The sequence below is a fragment of the Sminthopsis crassicaudata genome, chromosome 3 (assembly GCF_048593235.1).
Source record: "Sminthopsis crassicaudata isolate SCR6 chromosome 3, ASM4859323v1, whole genome shotgun sequence".
Classification (NCBI taxonomy): Eukaryota; Metazoa; Chordata; class Mammalia; order Dasyuromorphia; family Dasyuridae; genus Sminthopsis; species Sminthopsis crassicaudata.
Window position 1 is genome coordinate 656,227,803 of NC_133619.1, and position 15,370 is coordinate 656,243,172.

At 35.2% G+C, this 15,370-nt stretch overlaps 1 pseudogene; it reads left to right on the forward strand.

Moving 5' to 3' along the window:
* The first annotated feature begins 513 nt into the window (after positions 1-513).
* On the forward strand, positions 514-1,402 carry LOC141562684 (transcription elongation factor A protein 1 pseudogene; annotated as a pseudogene).
* The last annotated feature ends 13,968 nt before the right edge of the window (positions 1,403-15,370 follow it).

The window sequence follows — 15,370 nt, forward strand, 5'->3', positions numbered from 1 at the left end:
TCCTTTTGCCCTTTAACTGATCCCAATCAAATCCCATAATACCCACAAAACTCTTCCATTGTTTATCAAAATTGAGGGCAACTCCTGATGCCCTCTACCCTTTACCTCACAGTCTAGTGGGCCTTCCCAGAGAGAAGACATCACCAGTATGGTTGATTCTAGAGAAAGACATGCAGGCTGGGGGCAGCAACCTCAGTCCCTTTCCAGGAAGGGAAGCAAGAAGACAGTACCTTCAAGTATACTTCTCCAAAGTCCAGCCCGCTCCATCCGCTGTCTGTGCCTGGGAGGAGCAGTCCCCCGCGCCTGAGAGGAGCAGTCCCCAAGCCCGGTCTTTATTTGTGGCTGAGAGGGCCCTGGGCCTTGGTTCTCGGTGGGTGTCTCTTCTTGACATTCTGGGACTGCTGCACCTCTCCCACGCTTTCTCTTTTGACATCACCCTCTTGCTCCCGCTTGTCCCGTGTCCCATCTCCTCGGGGTGTGGGCGAGAGTGGGGTTGGAAAAAGCACCCGAGCCATGGAGGTGGAGATCCTTCCCACAGCCAAGAAGATAGATAAGATGGTGCAGAACAAGAACACGGCCGGGTCACTGGATTTACTAAAGGAACTTCAAGACGTTCCCATGACTCTGGAATTATTGAGGTCCACAAAAATTGGAATATCGGTAAATACTGTGCGCAAGCAGAGCACAGATGAACAAGTCACATCATTAGCCAAGTCTCTGGTCTCACGCTGGAAGAAGTCGGTCTCTGGGCCCTCCAAGACTGAAGAAACCAAAAAAGGGACCTGCTCACTCTTCCCAATGCAGGCCTGAGGCAAAACCAGAAAGGAGCTGCAGGAGCAAAGCAAAGGAAGAGACAAAGGCTTCTGATTCCTTCATTAAAGCTTTCCCCCGGGCACCAAGCACTTCAGATTCGGTTCCCATCAAGTGCCGAGAGTTGCTTGCTGCAGCCCTCAGAACTGGAGGTGACTACTTCGCTATTGGCGCCGATGTAGAAGAACTGGGCGCTCAGATTGAGGAAGCTGTATATCAGGAGATACGGAACAGGGACATGAAGTATCAAAACAGGATACGAAGGAGAACACCAAATCTCAAGGATGCAAAGAAGCCAAACTTAAGGAAAAACGGACTGTGTGGGAACATACCTCCAGATTCCTTTGCTAGAATGACTGCAGTAGAAATGGCTAGTGAGGAACTTAAAGAGATGCGCAGAAACCTGACCAAAGAAGCTATTAGAATACATCAAATGGCCCGGACGGGTGGGACCCAAACGGAACTATTTCGATGTGGCAAATGTACCAAGAAGAACGGTACCTAGACCCAGTTTCACACCCTAAGTCCTTATGAACCTATGACAACACATGTTTTCTGTAACGAATGTGGAAATAGATGGAAGTTGGTTTAGAAGAAGAAATTCGCCAGATACCTGGACACTTACAAAGGAAGATTTTGAATTAGCTTTAAAAACTAAGTCAAGAATCTAGTTTCCCTGCAACTGAGATTTTGTAAAGCAGAAAAAATCCTCGGGGTTAGTTATTGTTTTTGTTTTTGTATTCTCTAGAGAGTCAGTGTTAGGTCAGATAGTGTATGGTGTATGTTTAATCCTTTTTTTTCCCATTTTAATAACGAAGTCAACATTAAAGTTTTATCAATTTCAACTGTTGGTAACATTTCTTTTTCTTCCAAATGGGAAATGAACTTTAACTTTTTTTTTTTTTAATCTGAAACATACACAAAAACTCTGTTCATGTGAAAGTGGAATTTGCATTTGTTTCTGTACTGACATGTTCCTACTTTATTAAAGGAGAAGAAAGATTAGTGTAATTTTGGGATTGCCAAATGTAGTGTGGTAAAGAAATCCTATTTGGACAGCTGATCTAGTTTGTAGATACCATTTTCAATGAGTCTCTCCCATTGATCATTAGGACTGTTAATAAGCCTTAGTGATTAGATATCCTTTTGCATCTGTGACTAGCTGTGACCAATTGCAATTCTTGTACTTCTTAACTCTAAATTGGTGCTCTTAATAGATCTTCCATGGGGGAAATTGATTTTAAATAAATTGTTGTTAAAAGTGATCAATTGTCCTTTTTTCTTTGTTTGGTAGCAGATTTTAAATTCAAATTTTAAATTTAAATTAAAAAATTTAAATTTAAACTTCAAAAATCCTTAATCTTGTTTTCTGTGTGATTTTGGGCAAGTCAATTAATTTCTCTTAGCTACAATTTTTTGAACAGTGAAAGGAAGAATAATAACGGCACTTACCTCCCAACATACTTCTAAAGGTCAAATGCTGTATTTTAAAGCTCTTAGAACACGTATAGCACATAGTCAGCACAAAATAAAAGTATGGTTTCTTCCCTTTATCTTGTTTGATTTTGGACATGTTTTCTTTAAAAAAGGGGGTACAAGTTGTCACAGACTCTTATCTGTGGGAATCTGTAGAGCTCCAGTAGTGTCCCTATCTGGACAGAAAGAGCAGACATGGCTCCTCCAATAATAGCTATTACCTTGTCCTGCCTCTCACAGCTAAAATTTGGAGTGGAGGTCAGGCCCTGACCTGACAGCCACTGCAGGGAGCTCTCCAATGTCCTGGAATCCTTATAGTAGGTGTTGTAGATGTGAAACAACTGGGTAATGTTAGGGAACAGCCGAGGGTCTCTGTAGATCTACTCCACACCAAACAACAGGGCCAGAACCTGCAGATAATTTTTGTACAGCCACCTGCAGGAGTGGGGAGCAGATCAGAAGCTAGCAACAAGTTCCATATAACTCATGAACTTCAAAGAGACTCATTCTAAGATTAGATTATAGGGTCCAGAGCTCAGGCAGCCTGATATGTATCACAAACACCTCCTTTTTACATCAATTACCCCCTCCATTATTAACACTCTTGAATGTTTGAGTGTAGATAAGTGGTGGGGGAATTCTTGGCAATGTCTCTGGCAGGTACTAAGTACATAACAAATGCTTATTGACTGACTGATCGCCTGGGAGATCTGAGGAACTGACCCAGAAATCAGCATGAGTAACAAGGAAACTTTCTTAAAGAGCTCAATTAGAATTTCAGCACAATGAGGCCCATTTTTAGAAAACAGTCTTCTGTTTCTGTTCAAGGAAACTGTTTAGAGAGCATTGACAAGGTTATGAAAAGCTTGTGATTTTAGGAGATCACTGAACTTTTAAAAACTGTGCAGGTCATATGTCCTTGTTTTTCTCTGGAAAAAGAACTGGATCTAGAGGAATGGGAATTAATAGGGAGAGGAATTAAGTGAACACTACAATTCCAAACCAAACTTAATTTCCAAAGATACACTTCATACCTACAATTTCATCCAAGTGCTTTAGTAATGTTAGATGAAAGAAAAAGAAGATGAGACTATTGTAGGATTTTAAAACTTGCAGGAATTTATTGGATTTCTGGCACATGAACTAATGGACAATGGGCTTATGGACATGTATAAATTCTCAATTGATGATTATTTCATCATGTTATTTGTTACATCACTTCTAGCATGTGTCATAATACTATGCCTTCATGTAATTTCTGTAATTATAGGTAATACCTCCCATATTGATGGATTTAGGTTTCAAAGTCATGACCACCCTATGCTCTAAATCAAAAGAAAAGGGGAGATGTTAGGTCCTTAGTAGGAGCTAAGTCAGTCCTTAACAATTCTCTAGCTCAGGGTTCACATCTTTAGTTCACACCTTGAAAAGGAGTTTACACCTTTAGTTTACACCTTTAGTCTCTCAGCCCTTAAATTCCCAATTCATAGCAACATCACCATGCTAAGTAATGAGGATATGTAAAGTAGAGAACTAATATCTCATCAATTCCACTAAATAAACATCTTGTTGTAAGTATCCTTATTTCAAGCCTCCTTCTCTAGAGTTGTGGCTCTACAGGTAGACTCCCAAATATTTTATATTTTCCACAATTATTTCAAATGAAATTTCTCTTTATATTTCTTGCTGCTGGATTTTGTTTGTTGGTAATATATTAAAATGCTGATGTTGGGTCATGCAATTTGGTTAAAATTGTGAATTATTACTAGTAGTTTTTAGTTGATTTTCTAAGTATATCTTCATATCATCTGCAAAGAGTGATAATTTGGTTTCCTCCTCACCTATTCTAATTCCTTTAATCTCTTTTTTTCTCTTATTGCAAAAACTAACATTTCTAATACAGTACTGAATAACTTTATTGCCAGTACAAATCTCACCTCTGTGTCTTTTTATTTCAAGTGAATCTTAAGAAAAAAACTTGTTGTCAGAATTTCTGTGGCAATTCAATCTGCTATACCCATTTAATGGGTGACTTCATTCAATTCACATCTACACTTATGATTATAAATGGTGTATTCCATTCCATCCCATTCTCTTCTATTATCTTTTTCCATTTTTTAATCTTACTCCTTACCTCAAAATCTGTTCCCTTTCTGATCACTGCCTCCCTTAATTTACCTTCTTTCTCAGTATTTCCCCCTTTCTCTTCTACCCTTCTTTTATGTTTCTGTTAGGCAGTATAATGCTTGTTCTTGGCTTCAGATAGATACTACTTATTAGTTTAAGAAAAGGTTCATTTTTCTTGTGCTTCCTAATAGTTTTAATAGAAATTGGTGTTGTATCTTGCAAGGACTTTTTTTTTGTCTATTTAGATAAATTACAAATTGTGTTGATTTGGTTAATGATGTGCTCAATTATATTTGTACAATTTTAAAAATATTGAAATAGCCTTGAATTTTTGTATAAAATACACTTTGTCATGATGTACGATCTTTGTGATATGTTGTAGTGACTTCCTTGCTAATATTTTCCTTTAAAATTTTGCATTAATATTGGTTGTGTCCAGACTAAAGGACCTTGGTACCAGCCTGAGGCTTTTTCATAAAAAAGAAGTAATGAGGCGAGACTCACGTGGATAGTCAAACATGAAGTCCGTTTATTCCAAATTCTTTCACCCATGTATACCCTAATACCCTTATATAAGCAAAGCAACACTGCATGTGCTAAGTATATACTGCTGAAATGGAACCATATAAACAATATTGTATATAGATGACTCTTCACCTCCTGGTATCATTCTGCTTCAATCACAACACAGGTTGTCATTGCCCCATGACTTCCCAGGAAGGCCAAGATCCCTTAGGGGAGATAGGGAGCCAAACCAGTTGTTGTCAGCAGGAGCCCTCTGGGCTTATACCTCACTCAGAGTTCAGAGTTTCCACTCAGGAAATAAAAGATACATAAAACCTTAACAATCACGAGTAGCAGAATTTAACTTTTTTTAAGAAAAGAAAGTAATCGTTGATTTCAAATAAAGTCAAAGCTAAAATAGTCTTAATTAAAAGAAAATAATAGGGAAAACACATTATAGGTCTGCTTTATTAATCAATATTGTTATAGACTATTTAAAAAACTAGAAAGATTAGGTTGGCATATTATTGTGGTAGAGGCGATGATGAATTGGTAGAATTAGAAAGACATGGAAAGACTTGTTCTTAGGAAACATGATGTTACCCACCTTCAGAAAAACAGAGAACAAACATGCATAGTATAATCTTACAGAAATGCATAGGAATGTATGATTCTAGATATCTATAAGTATATGTATATAGACATAGATATCTGTGCTTAATTGTAGTTTTCTTCAGGGAGTTGGAGGAGGAAGGAAAGAGAACAAAGTAAAAAGTACACAGCAGAAAACAAAAGGAAAGGTACAAGGAAGCAAACATGGACAGGTCTGAGCCCAGTGTGTAGAATTTATTATTTAGACTCTTGAAATGGAAATGGATGTCTCACATTTTGAATCCTCTTATGTTCCACTATGTACATAGCAACCTTTTCTTTTTCTTCTTAAAGTTTTTTTTTTTTTTTTTTTAAATTCAAAAGATTGTTAGCTCCTTGACGACAGGGCTATCTTTATTTTTCACATTTGTATCTCTAATACTTAGAACAGTACCTGGTACATTGTAGGGGTTTAATAAATGTTTATTGACTGACTGGCCCAAACCATTTATACTTTTTTATATGACCCTTAATGACATCATATTTCTGAGATTTTATTTGTTTTATCTCATCCTATTAACATATAAATCATGCTTCTCCAAATATGTCCTTCCTATTAAATAAATTTGTCTTTGCATCTTTCTTTTGATGTCTGTTTCTTATACAGAAATTTTTCTGATCATTATACTCACATAGTCTGATAAATCTTAAATTGACTTTTGTATATTTTCCATATCAGTTGTTTTTTATATTTCTTAAATTTTATTTTTTTTCTTTTTTCATTTTGTTTGGATATTTCTTGTTATCTTATCAAATTGCTATTCTCGGACCCATTCTAGCTATCAAGGCATTGAGTGAGGTTTTCCATGGTCAGTTATAAATTATCTGTTTTCCTTGCCACTTTTACCTTTCTAGACTTTTCATCCTGTATCTTATTTCATTTCCTTTATTTCATGTTACTAAAGTCCCTGCAATAGTTTTTTACTCTAAAGCTTGGAGAAAAGGCTTTATTTCTCTTGGACTTACTGTGATGTCACTATCCTCTTAAGGACTTTGGCTCCTGAACTTCTCCCAAAACAAAATATTTCCATGATGGCATTAAGAGATTTCTTTGGTTTGCCCAGCAGAAACTTTCTACGTTACATTGAGCTCTTCAGATCAATAGTGTGGGCAAGACTTTCTTGGATCTCAGTAGAATGGTCCAGATGTGATTCTTCTTTCAAGGGCTTATGGAACTGCTTTGATGTCAGTGCTTAGACCACCTTCTTGTCACAGGGCTCTAGGAACTCTCCATTCCATAGATTCTGCTTGGGTTCCCCTCACCTTGTTGCTGAGCTCATGGAATACTTCCAAACTAACCCGGACAAAACTCGTTCTTGCTTTTTGGGTAGTGAACTCTGTAGGATACAGAGTGTACATGGGGCACACTCAAAGCAGTTCTCAGGGCAAGTTTTATGTCTCTAAATAGCTATATGAATAAAATACAGGAAGAGTGCATCGATGAACAATGCATGCAATCAAAAAACTCGAAAAAGAACAAATTAAAAACCACAAGTTAAATACCAAATTAGAAATTCTGAAACTCAAGGAGAGGTTGATGAAATTGAAACTAAGTAAACTATTGAACTAATAACCAAAGCGGGTGGTTTTATGGAAAAAAAAACTAACAAAATGGATAAACCTCTTATTTTAAATTTCCTGAGATAAAGGAAATAAGAAAACCAAAGCACTAGCATCAAAAATGTAAAAGGTGAATTTACTACCAATGAAAACGAAATTAAAGCACTAATTAGGAGCTATTTTGCCCACCTGTATGGCAGAAAGTCTTACAATTGAGACTAAATGGATGAATATTTGCAAAAACATAAATTCCCCAGGTTAGCAGAAAGGAAATAAAGCATTTAAATAGCCTCGTTTTAGAATAAGAAATTGAACAAGTCATTAATGAAAAAGTCTCCAGAGCCAGATGGATTTACAAGTTAATTCTACCAAACATTTAAAGCCCAATTAATCCCAATACTATGTTAATTGGAAAAATAGGTAAAGAAAAAGGACTTCCAAATTACTTCTGTGATGCAAATATGCCTCTGATACCTAAATCAGGAAGGGTCAAAAGAGAGAAAGAAAATTACAGACCACTCTCCCTAATGAATAAGGATGCAAAAAATTTAAAGGCAACATTAGCAAAGTGATTACAGCAACTTATCACCAGAAGAATACACTATGACCAACTGGGGCTTTTACCAGGAATGTAGGGATGGTTCAATATCAGGAATATTAATACCATAATTGACTATAATCCATAACAACACCAAAAGAAATCATATTATTACTTCAATAGATAAAAAGTAAGCTTTAGACAAAAGACAGCATCATTGCTATTAAAGCACTACAGAATATAGGGATAAAGGAAGATTTCCTTAAAATAATAAGCAGTATCCTTCTAAAATCTACAGCAACAAATATTTGAAATGGAGAGAAGTCTGGCTGTTTTCCAATAAGATCACAAGTGAAACAAAGATGCCTATTATCATTACTATTATTCAGCACTGTACTACAAATCGCAGTTTTAGCAATAAGGAAAGAAAAAGAAATGCAAAAATTAAAATAGGCAATGAGGAAATAAATTGAGCACTGTGCAAATGATTATGATATTCTTAAAGAATCTTGTAAAACAATCCAGCAATCTTCTTGGAACGTTTAACAGCTTTAGCAAAGTTGCAGGACATAAAAAAAACCTACCCAAATTATCAGCATTTCTATATATTACTGACAAAGCCCACCAGCAAGAGATAAAAGGAGACATTGCATTTAAAATTACTACAGACAAAATAAAATACTTGGGCGTCTACCTGCCAAGATAAATCCAAGAACTTTATGAACACAACTACAAAACAATTCTCAAACAAATAATTGGAAAATATTAATTGTTCATAGCTAGGCTAAGCTAATATAATAAAATTGACAATTCCACCGAAATTTGTCTACTTGTTCAGAGCCATACCAATCAAACAGTCATAACACTAATTTATGGAACTTGTAAAAGATGACAAAATTCATCTGAAGAACAAAAGCTCAAAAACATTAAAAAAAATGAATGTGAAAACAAAAACAAAAGATGGTGGCTTATCAGTACCAAACCTAAATTTACATTATAAAACACTAGTCATCAAAACCATTGGGTACTAGCTAAGAAATAGAGTGGTAGTTCAGTGGAATAGATTAGATGCACATGACAGAAAAATCAAGGCCTATGGCAATATAATATTTGATAAATCCCCACAATCTCGCTTCTGTAATAAGAATTCAGTATTTGCTAAGGCTAGCATTTCTAATATAATAGGAACATTGGGAATTGAATGTAAACTGTTGACACTACTATCTAGCTAACCAGGTTGCTTATACCTTCGTAATCCAATACTTAACGTTTAACAAGAAAATTGGATTTACACACATATATTGTATCTAGGATATACTGTAACACATGTAAAAGGTATGGTTTTGCCTGTCATCTAGGAGACAGAATGGAGGGAGGGAGGGGAAACTTTGGAAAAATGAATGCAAGGGATAATGTTAATTAAAAAAATTACTCATGTATACATACTGTCAAAAATTTATAATTATAAAATTAATTTAAAAAAGAATTCAGTATTTGACAAAAAATGCTGGAAAGCAATATGTTAGAGCATCAACATAAATCCGCATCTTACACTCCATGCAGAAAAAGTCAAAATGGAGACATGATTTGGTTATAAAGGATGATACCATAAAATAATAGAATAACAAGGGATTGTTTACCTATTAAATCTTTGGAGAAGGGAGTAATTTATGACCAAAGAAGGACTAGAGAATATGATGAAAAGCAAAAATGGACAACTTTGATTACATTAAATTAAAAAGGTTGTGTATACACAAAAGCAATGGAAACAAAATTAAAAGGAAAATACAAAACTGGAGATAATCTTTATAGCCAATATTTCTTATAAATGTCTCATTTCTAAAATATATGAAGAACTGTGCCAAGTTTATAATAATACAAATCATTCCCCAGTTGATAAATGGTCAAAGAATATCAATAGACCCTTTTCAGATGACAAAATTGAAGCCATTTATACTCATATAAAAATGCTGAAAACCAATATTGATCAGAAAAATGTAAATTAAAACAATTCTGGGTGCCACCTCGCACCTGTCAGATTGGCTAAAATTACATGAAAAGATAGTAATAATACTAATATTTTATAGTATCATCCTCAATATTGTACCTCTCATGTACCCATTTTATTCTAATTGTGGTGTGATGTTAGGATTACTAAGTGAGAACTGAGGTTGTCTGGATAGTTACAAGGTGAGAACTCAGGTTGACTTGATAAGAGGGGGCAAGCTCATTGGCTGAGGTGGTTCTTCCCAGAAGCCCTTGCATTATCCCACGCCCATTCTCTGGGAGAATAAAAGAGAGGACAGCACTGGGCGCAGAGCAGATCGGCCTGGAGAAGGATAAGAGCTGGAGGAGATTCAGAGCCAGGATTCAAGAGAAAGACTCTGCATTGCATCAGGCTTGACGGGGCTCTCTGCAGGAAGGGAAGTCACTTCTTTGGACAAGAGTTAACAGCAACTACCTGGAGACAACGGTTCACTACAGGAAGAAGAATCTGTCTTAAAGATTTGAGTAGACACAGCAGATCTCTTCCCAGAGAGCGATCCAGCAGCTTCTAGAGACGACAGCTCGCTACAGTGTGAGGTGTGATATATGTTTATGTTGAGTTTCTGGCATATTATTTTCAAGTTTGCCCAGCAATTTTTTAAAATAGTAAGTTCTTCCAGAAGCTGAAGTGTGGTGGTTTATGAAATACCAGATTACTGTAGGCCTTGATGATTATGTTGGATGTTTTTAATTTATTCCACTGATCCACCACTCTGTTTCTTAGCCAGTATTAAATGGCTTTGAGGATGGCTGCTTTTTAATGTACTTTTGGTTTTGGTACTGCTAAGTAACATTCCCTTTATGTTTTTGGCATTTTGTCTTTCAGATTAATTTTGTTATTTTTTCCAGTTTTATAAAATATTTTTGGCAACTTGATTAGTATGGCATTGTATAAGTCGATCAATTTAGACAGAATTGTCATTTTTATTGAATTACCTTGGCCAAACCATGAACAATTGATATATTTTTCTTTTTTTTCTTGCCTAGCCTTCTTTTAGTATGAATTTTATAAATGTAACATTTTTTGAAAGTACATATGCATAGGTAATTTTTTTTACAACATTATCCCTTGCACTCCCTTCTGTTCCCAATTTTCCCCGCCTTCCCACCACCCCCTCAACTAGATGGCAGGCATTCCCATACATATTAAATATGTTATAGCATATTCTAGATACAATATATGTATGTGGAACTGAATTTTTTGTTGTTGTTACAATGGAAGAATTGGATTCAGAAAGTAAAAATAACCTAGGAAGAAAAACAAATATGCAAACAGTTTACACTCATTTCCCAGTGTTCCTTCTCTGGGTGTAGCTGATTCTGTCCATCATTGATCAATCATATCTGAGTTAAATCTTCTCTTTATTGAAAATATCCCTTTTCATCAGAATATATCCTCATGCAGTATTGTTGTTGAAGTGTATAATGATCTCCTGGTTCTGCTCATTTCACTCAGCATCAGTTCATGTAAGTCTCTCCAAGCCTCTCTGTATTCATCCTGCTGGTCATTTCTTACAGAACAATAATATTCCATAACATTCACATATCATAATTTACCCAACCATTCTCCAATTGATGGGCATCCATTCATTTTCCAATTTCTATCCACTACAAAAAGGGCTGCCACAAACATTTTAGCACATATGGGTCCCTTTCCCCTCTTTAGTATTTCTTTGGAATATAAGCCCTGTAGTAGCACTGCTGGATCAAAGGGTATGCACAGGTTGATAACTTTTGGGGCATAATTCCAGATTGCTCTCCAGAATGTTTCACATCTCCACCAACAACACATCAGTGTCCCAGTTTTCCCACATCCCTTCTAACATTCATCATTATTTTTTTCTGTCATCTTGGCCAATCTGACAGGTATGTAGTGGTATCTCAGAGTTGTTTTAATTTGCATTTCTCTGATCAGTAGTGATTTGAATCTTTCATATGAGTGGAAATAGTTTCAATTTCATCATCTGAAAATTGTCTGTTCATATCCTTTGACTATTTATTAATTGGAGAATGGCTAGATTTCTTATAGAGTCAATTCTCCGTATATGAGGCCTTTATCAGAATCTTTAACTCTAAAAAGGTTTTCCCAGTTTGTTACTTCCCTTTTTATCTTGTTTGCATTAGCTTTGTTTGCGCAAAAGCTTTTTAACTTGATGTAATCAAAATTTTCTATTTTGTGATCAGTAATGATCTCTAGTTCTCTTTTGGTCAGAATTTCCTTCCTCCTCCACAAGTCTTTGAGGTTAATTATCCTATATTCCTTCAATTTATTTAGGATCTCATTCTTTATGCCTAAATCATGGACCCATTTTGATCTTATCTTAGTATATGGTGTTAAGTGTGAGTCCATGCTTAGTTTCTGCCATACTAATTTCCAGTTTTCCCAGCAGTTTTTGTCAAATAGTGAATTCTTATCCCAAAAGTGAGGATTTGGGGGTTTGTCAAACACTTGATTGCTATATTTATTCACTATTTTGTCCAGTAAACCTCACCTATTCCACTGATCAACTAGCCAATACCAAATGGTTTTAGTGACTGCTGCTTTATAATATAGTTTTAGATTCCGTACAGCTAGGCCATCCTCATTTGATTTTTTTTTTTCATTAATTCCCTTGAAATTCTCAACCTCTTGTTCTTCCATATGAATTTTGCTGTTATATTTTCTAGGTCATTAAAATAGTTTCTTGGGAGTCTGATTGGTATAGCACTAAATAAATAGATTAGTTAGGGAATATTGTCATCTTTATTATATTCACTCAGCCTATCCAAGAGCACTTCATATTTTTCCAATTATTTAATTCTGACTTTATTTTTGTGGCAAGTGTTTTGTAATTTTGCCCATATAATTCCTGACTTTCCTTTGGTAGAAAGATTCCCAAATATTTTATATTATCGACCGTTATTTTGAATGGAATTTCTCTTTGTATCTCTTGCTGTTGGATTTTGTTGGTAATGCATAAAAATGCTGAGGATTTTTATGGATTTATTTTGTGTCCTGCCACTTTGCTAAAGTTATGAATTATTTCTAATAGCTTTTTAGCCAAATCTTTGGGGTTCTCTAAGGATACCATCATATCATTTGCAAAGAGTGATAGTTTGGTTTCCTCATTACTTACTCTACTTCCTTTAATCTCTTTCTCGACTCTTATTGCCCAGGCTAGAGTTTTTAATACAATATTGAATAGCAATGGTGATAGTGGGCAACCTTATTCCACTTTTGATCTTACTGGGAAACATTCCATTTTATCACCATTACTTATGCTGTTTACTGCCAGTTTTAAATATATGCTCCTGATTATTTTGAGGAACAGTCCATTTATTCTTATACTCTCAGGTGTTTTTAGTAGGAATGGATGTTGGATTTTATCAGATGTTTTTTCTGCATCTATTAAGATGATCATATGGTTTTTGTTAATTTGATTATTGATATAGTCAATTATGCTAATATTTTTCCTAATATTGAACCAGCCCTTAATTCCTGGTATAAGTCCGACTTGGTCATCGTGTATTATCCTAGCGATGATTTTCTGTAGTCTTTTGGCTAATATTTTATTTAAGATTTTAGCATCAATATTCATTAGGGAGATTGGTCTCTATTTTTCTTTCTCTGTTTTCAACCTCCCTGGTTTAGGGATCAGTACCATGTCTGTGTCACAAAAGGAATTTCGTAGGACTCCTTCAATCCCTATTTTTTCAAATAGTTTATATAGTGATGGAGTTAATTGTTCTTTAAATGTTTGCTAGAATTCACACGTAAATCCATCTGGTCCTGGGGATTTTTTCTGAGAGCTGTTAATAGCTTGTTCTATTTCTTTTTCTGAAATAGGACTATTAAGACTATTTACTTCTTCCTCTGTTAATCTGGGCAAGTTGTATTTTTGAAGGTATTCTGCCTTTTCATTTAAGTTATCAAATTTATTGGCAGACAATCGGGCAAAGTAACTCCTAATTATTGTTATAATTTCCTCTTCATTCGTGGCAAATTCTCCCCTTTCATTTTTAAGTCTAACAATTTGTTTTTCCTCTTTCCTTTTTTTATTCAGATTTCCTAAGGGTTTGTCTATTTTGTTGGTTTTCTCATAGAACCAACTCAGTTTTATTAATTAATTCAATAGTTTTTTTTAATTTTCCATTTTATTAATCTCTCCTTTTATTTTTAGAATTTGAAGTTTTGTGTTTGTCTGGGGGGGGGTATAATTTGTGCCTTTTCTAGCATTTTTAGTTGTAAGCCCAATTCATTTACCTTCTCTTTCTCTATTTGATGCAGGTAGGCCTCTAGAGATATGAAATTTCCCCTTATTACTGCTTTGGCTGTACCCCATACATTTTGGAATGATGTCTCATTATTGTCATATTCTTGGGTGAAGTTATTAATTATGTCCATGATTTGCTGTTTCACCCATTCATTCTTTAGTATGAGATGATTTCTTTTCCCATTATTTTTGGTCTATTTTCCCCTGGCTTTTTATTGAATGTAATTTTGATTGCATCGTGGTCTCCAAAGGATGCATTTACTATTTCTGCCTTACTGCATTTGATTTTGAGGTTTTTATGTCCTAATATATGGTCAGTTTTTGTATAGGTTCCATGAACTGCTGAGAAGAAAGTGTACTCCTTTCTGTCTCCATTTAGTTTTGCTTTTTTCTGTCTCCATTTTAGTTTGCTTGCTTTCTTGCCTATTTGCCCTTTCACTTGCTATCTATATTTCCCTTCTACTTTTTTCATCTCTTTTGTCTTCATGCACTTTTTGGTTGCCTTACTTATCTATGTGCCATTTTCAAATGACCCTTCATAAGATTCCAGAGGCATTTCATTTTCAAACTGCTGGCAGAACTCATTGTAAGGAAGGCAGAGTTTGAAAGAGAGCCCAGCTCTGAGTATTACCTAGGTTATATTAAAACCAAGCCTTTAAGAAGAAAGAGGGATTAGAAATAATTCAGAGTTTTAGCAAAGTTGCAGGATACAAAATGAATCCACATAAATCCTCAGCATTTTTATACATTAGGAACACAATCCAACAGCAAGAGATACAAAGAGAAATTCTATTCAAAATAACGGTTGATAGTACAAAATATTTGGGAATATATCTACCAAAGGAGAGTCAGGAATTATTTGAGCAAAATTACGAAACACTTGACACAAAAATAAAGTCAGATTTAAATAATTGGAAAGACATTCAGTGCTCTAGGATAGGCGGAGCAAATATAATAAAGGTGAGAATACTCCCTAAACTAACTTATTTATTTAATGCTATAACAATCAGACTCCCAAGAAACTATTTTAATGACCTAGAAAAAATAACAACAGAATTCATATGGAACAACAAAAGGTCGAGAATTTTAAGGGAAGTAATGGGAAAAAAATTAAATGAAGGTGGTCTAGCTGTACCTGATCTAGAACTATATTATAAAGCAACAGTCACCAAAACCATTTGGTATTGGCTAAGAAATATACCAGTTGATCAGTGGAATAGTTTAGGTTCACAGGGCAAGATAGTGAATAAAAACAGCAATCTAGTGTTTGATAAACCCAAACATCCCAACTTTTGGGATAAGAATTCATTATTTGACAAAAACTGCTGGGAAAACTGGAAATTAGTATGGCAGACACTAGGCATGGACCCACATTTAACACCACATACTAAGATAAGATCAAAAT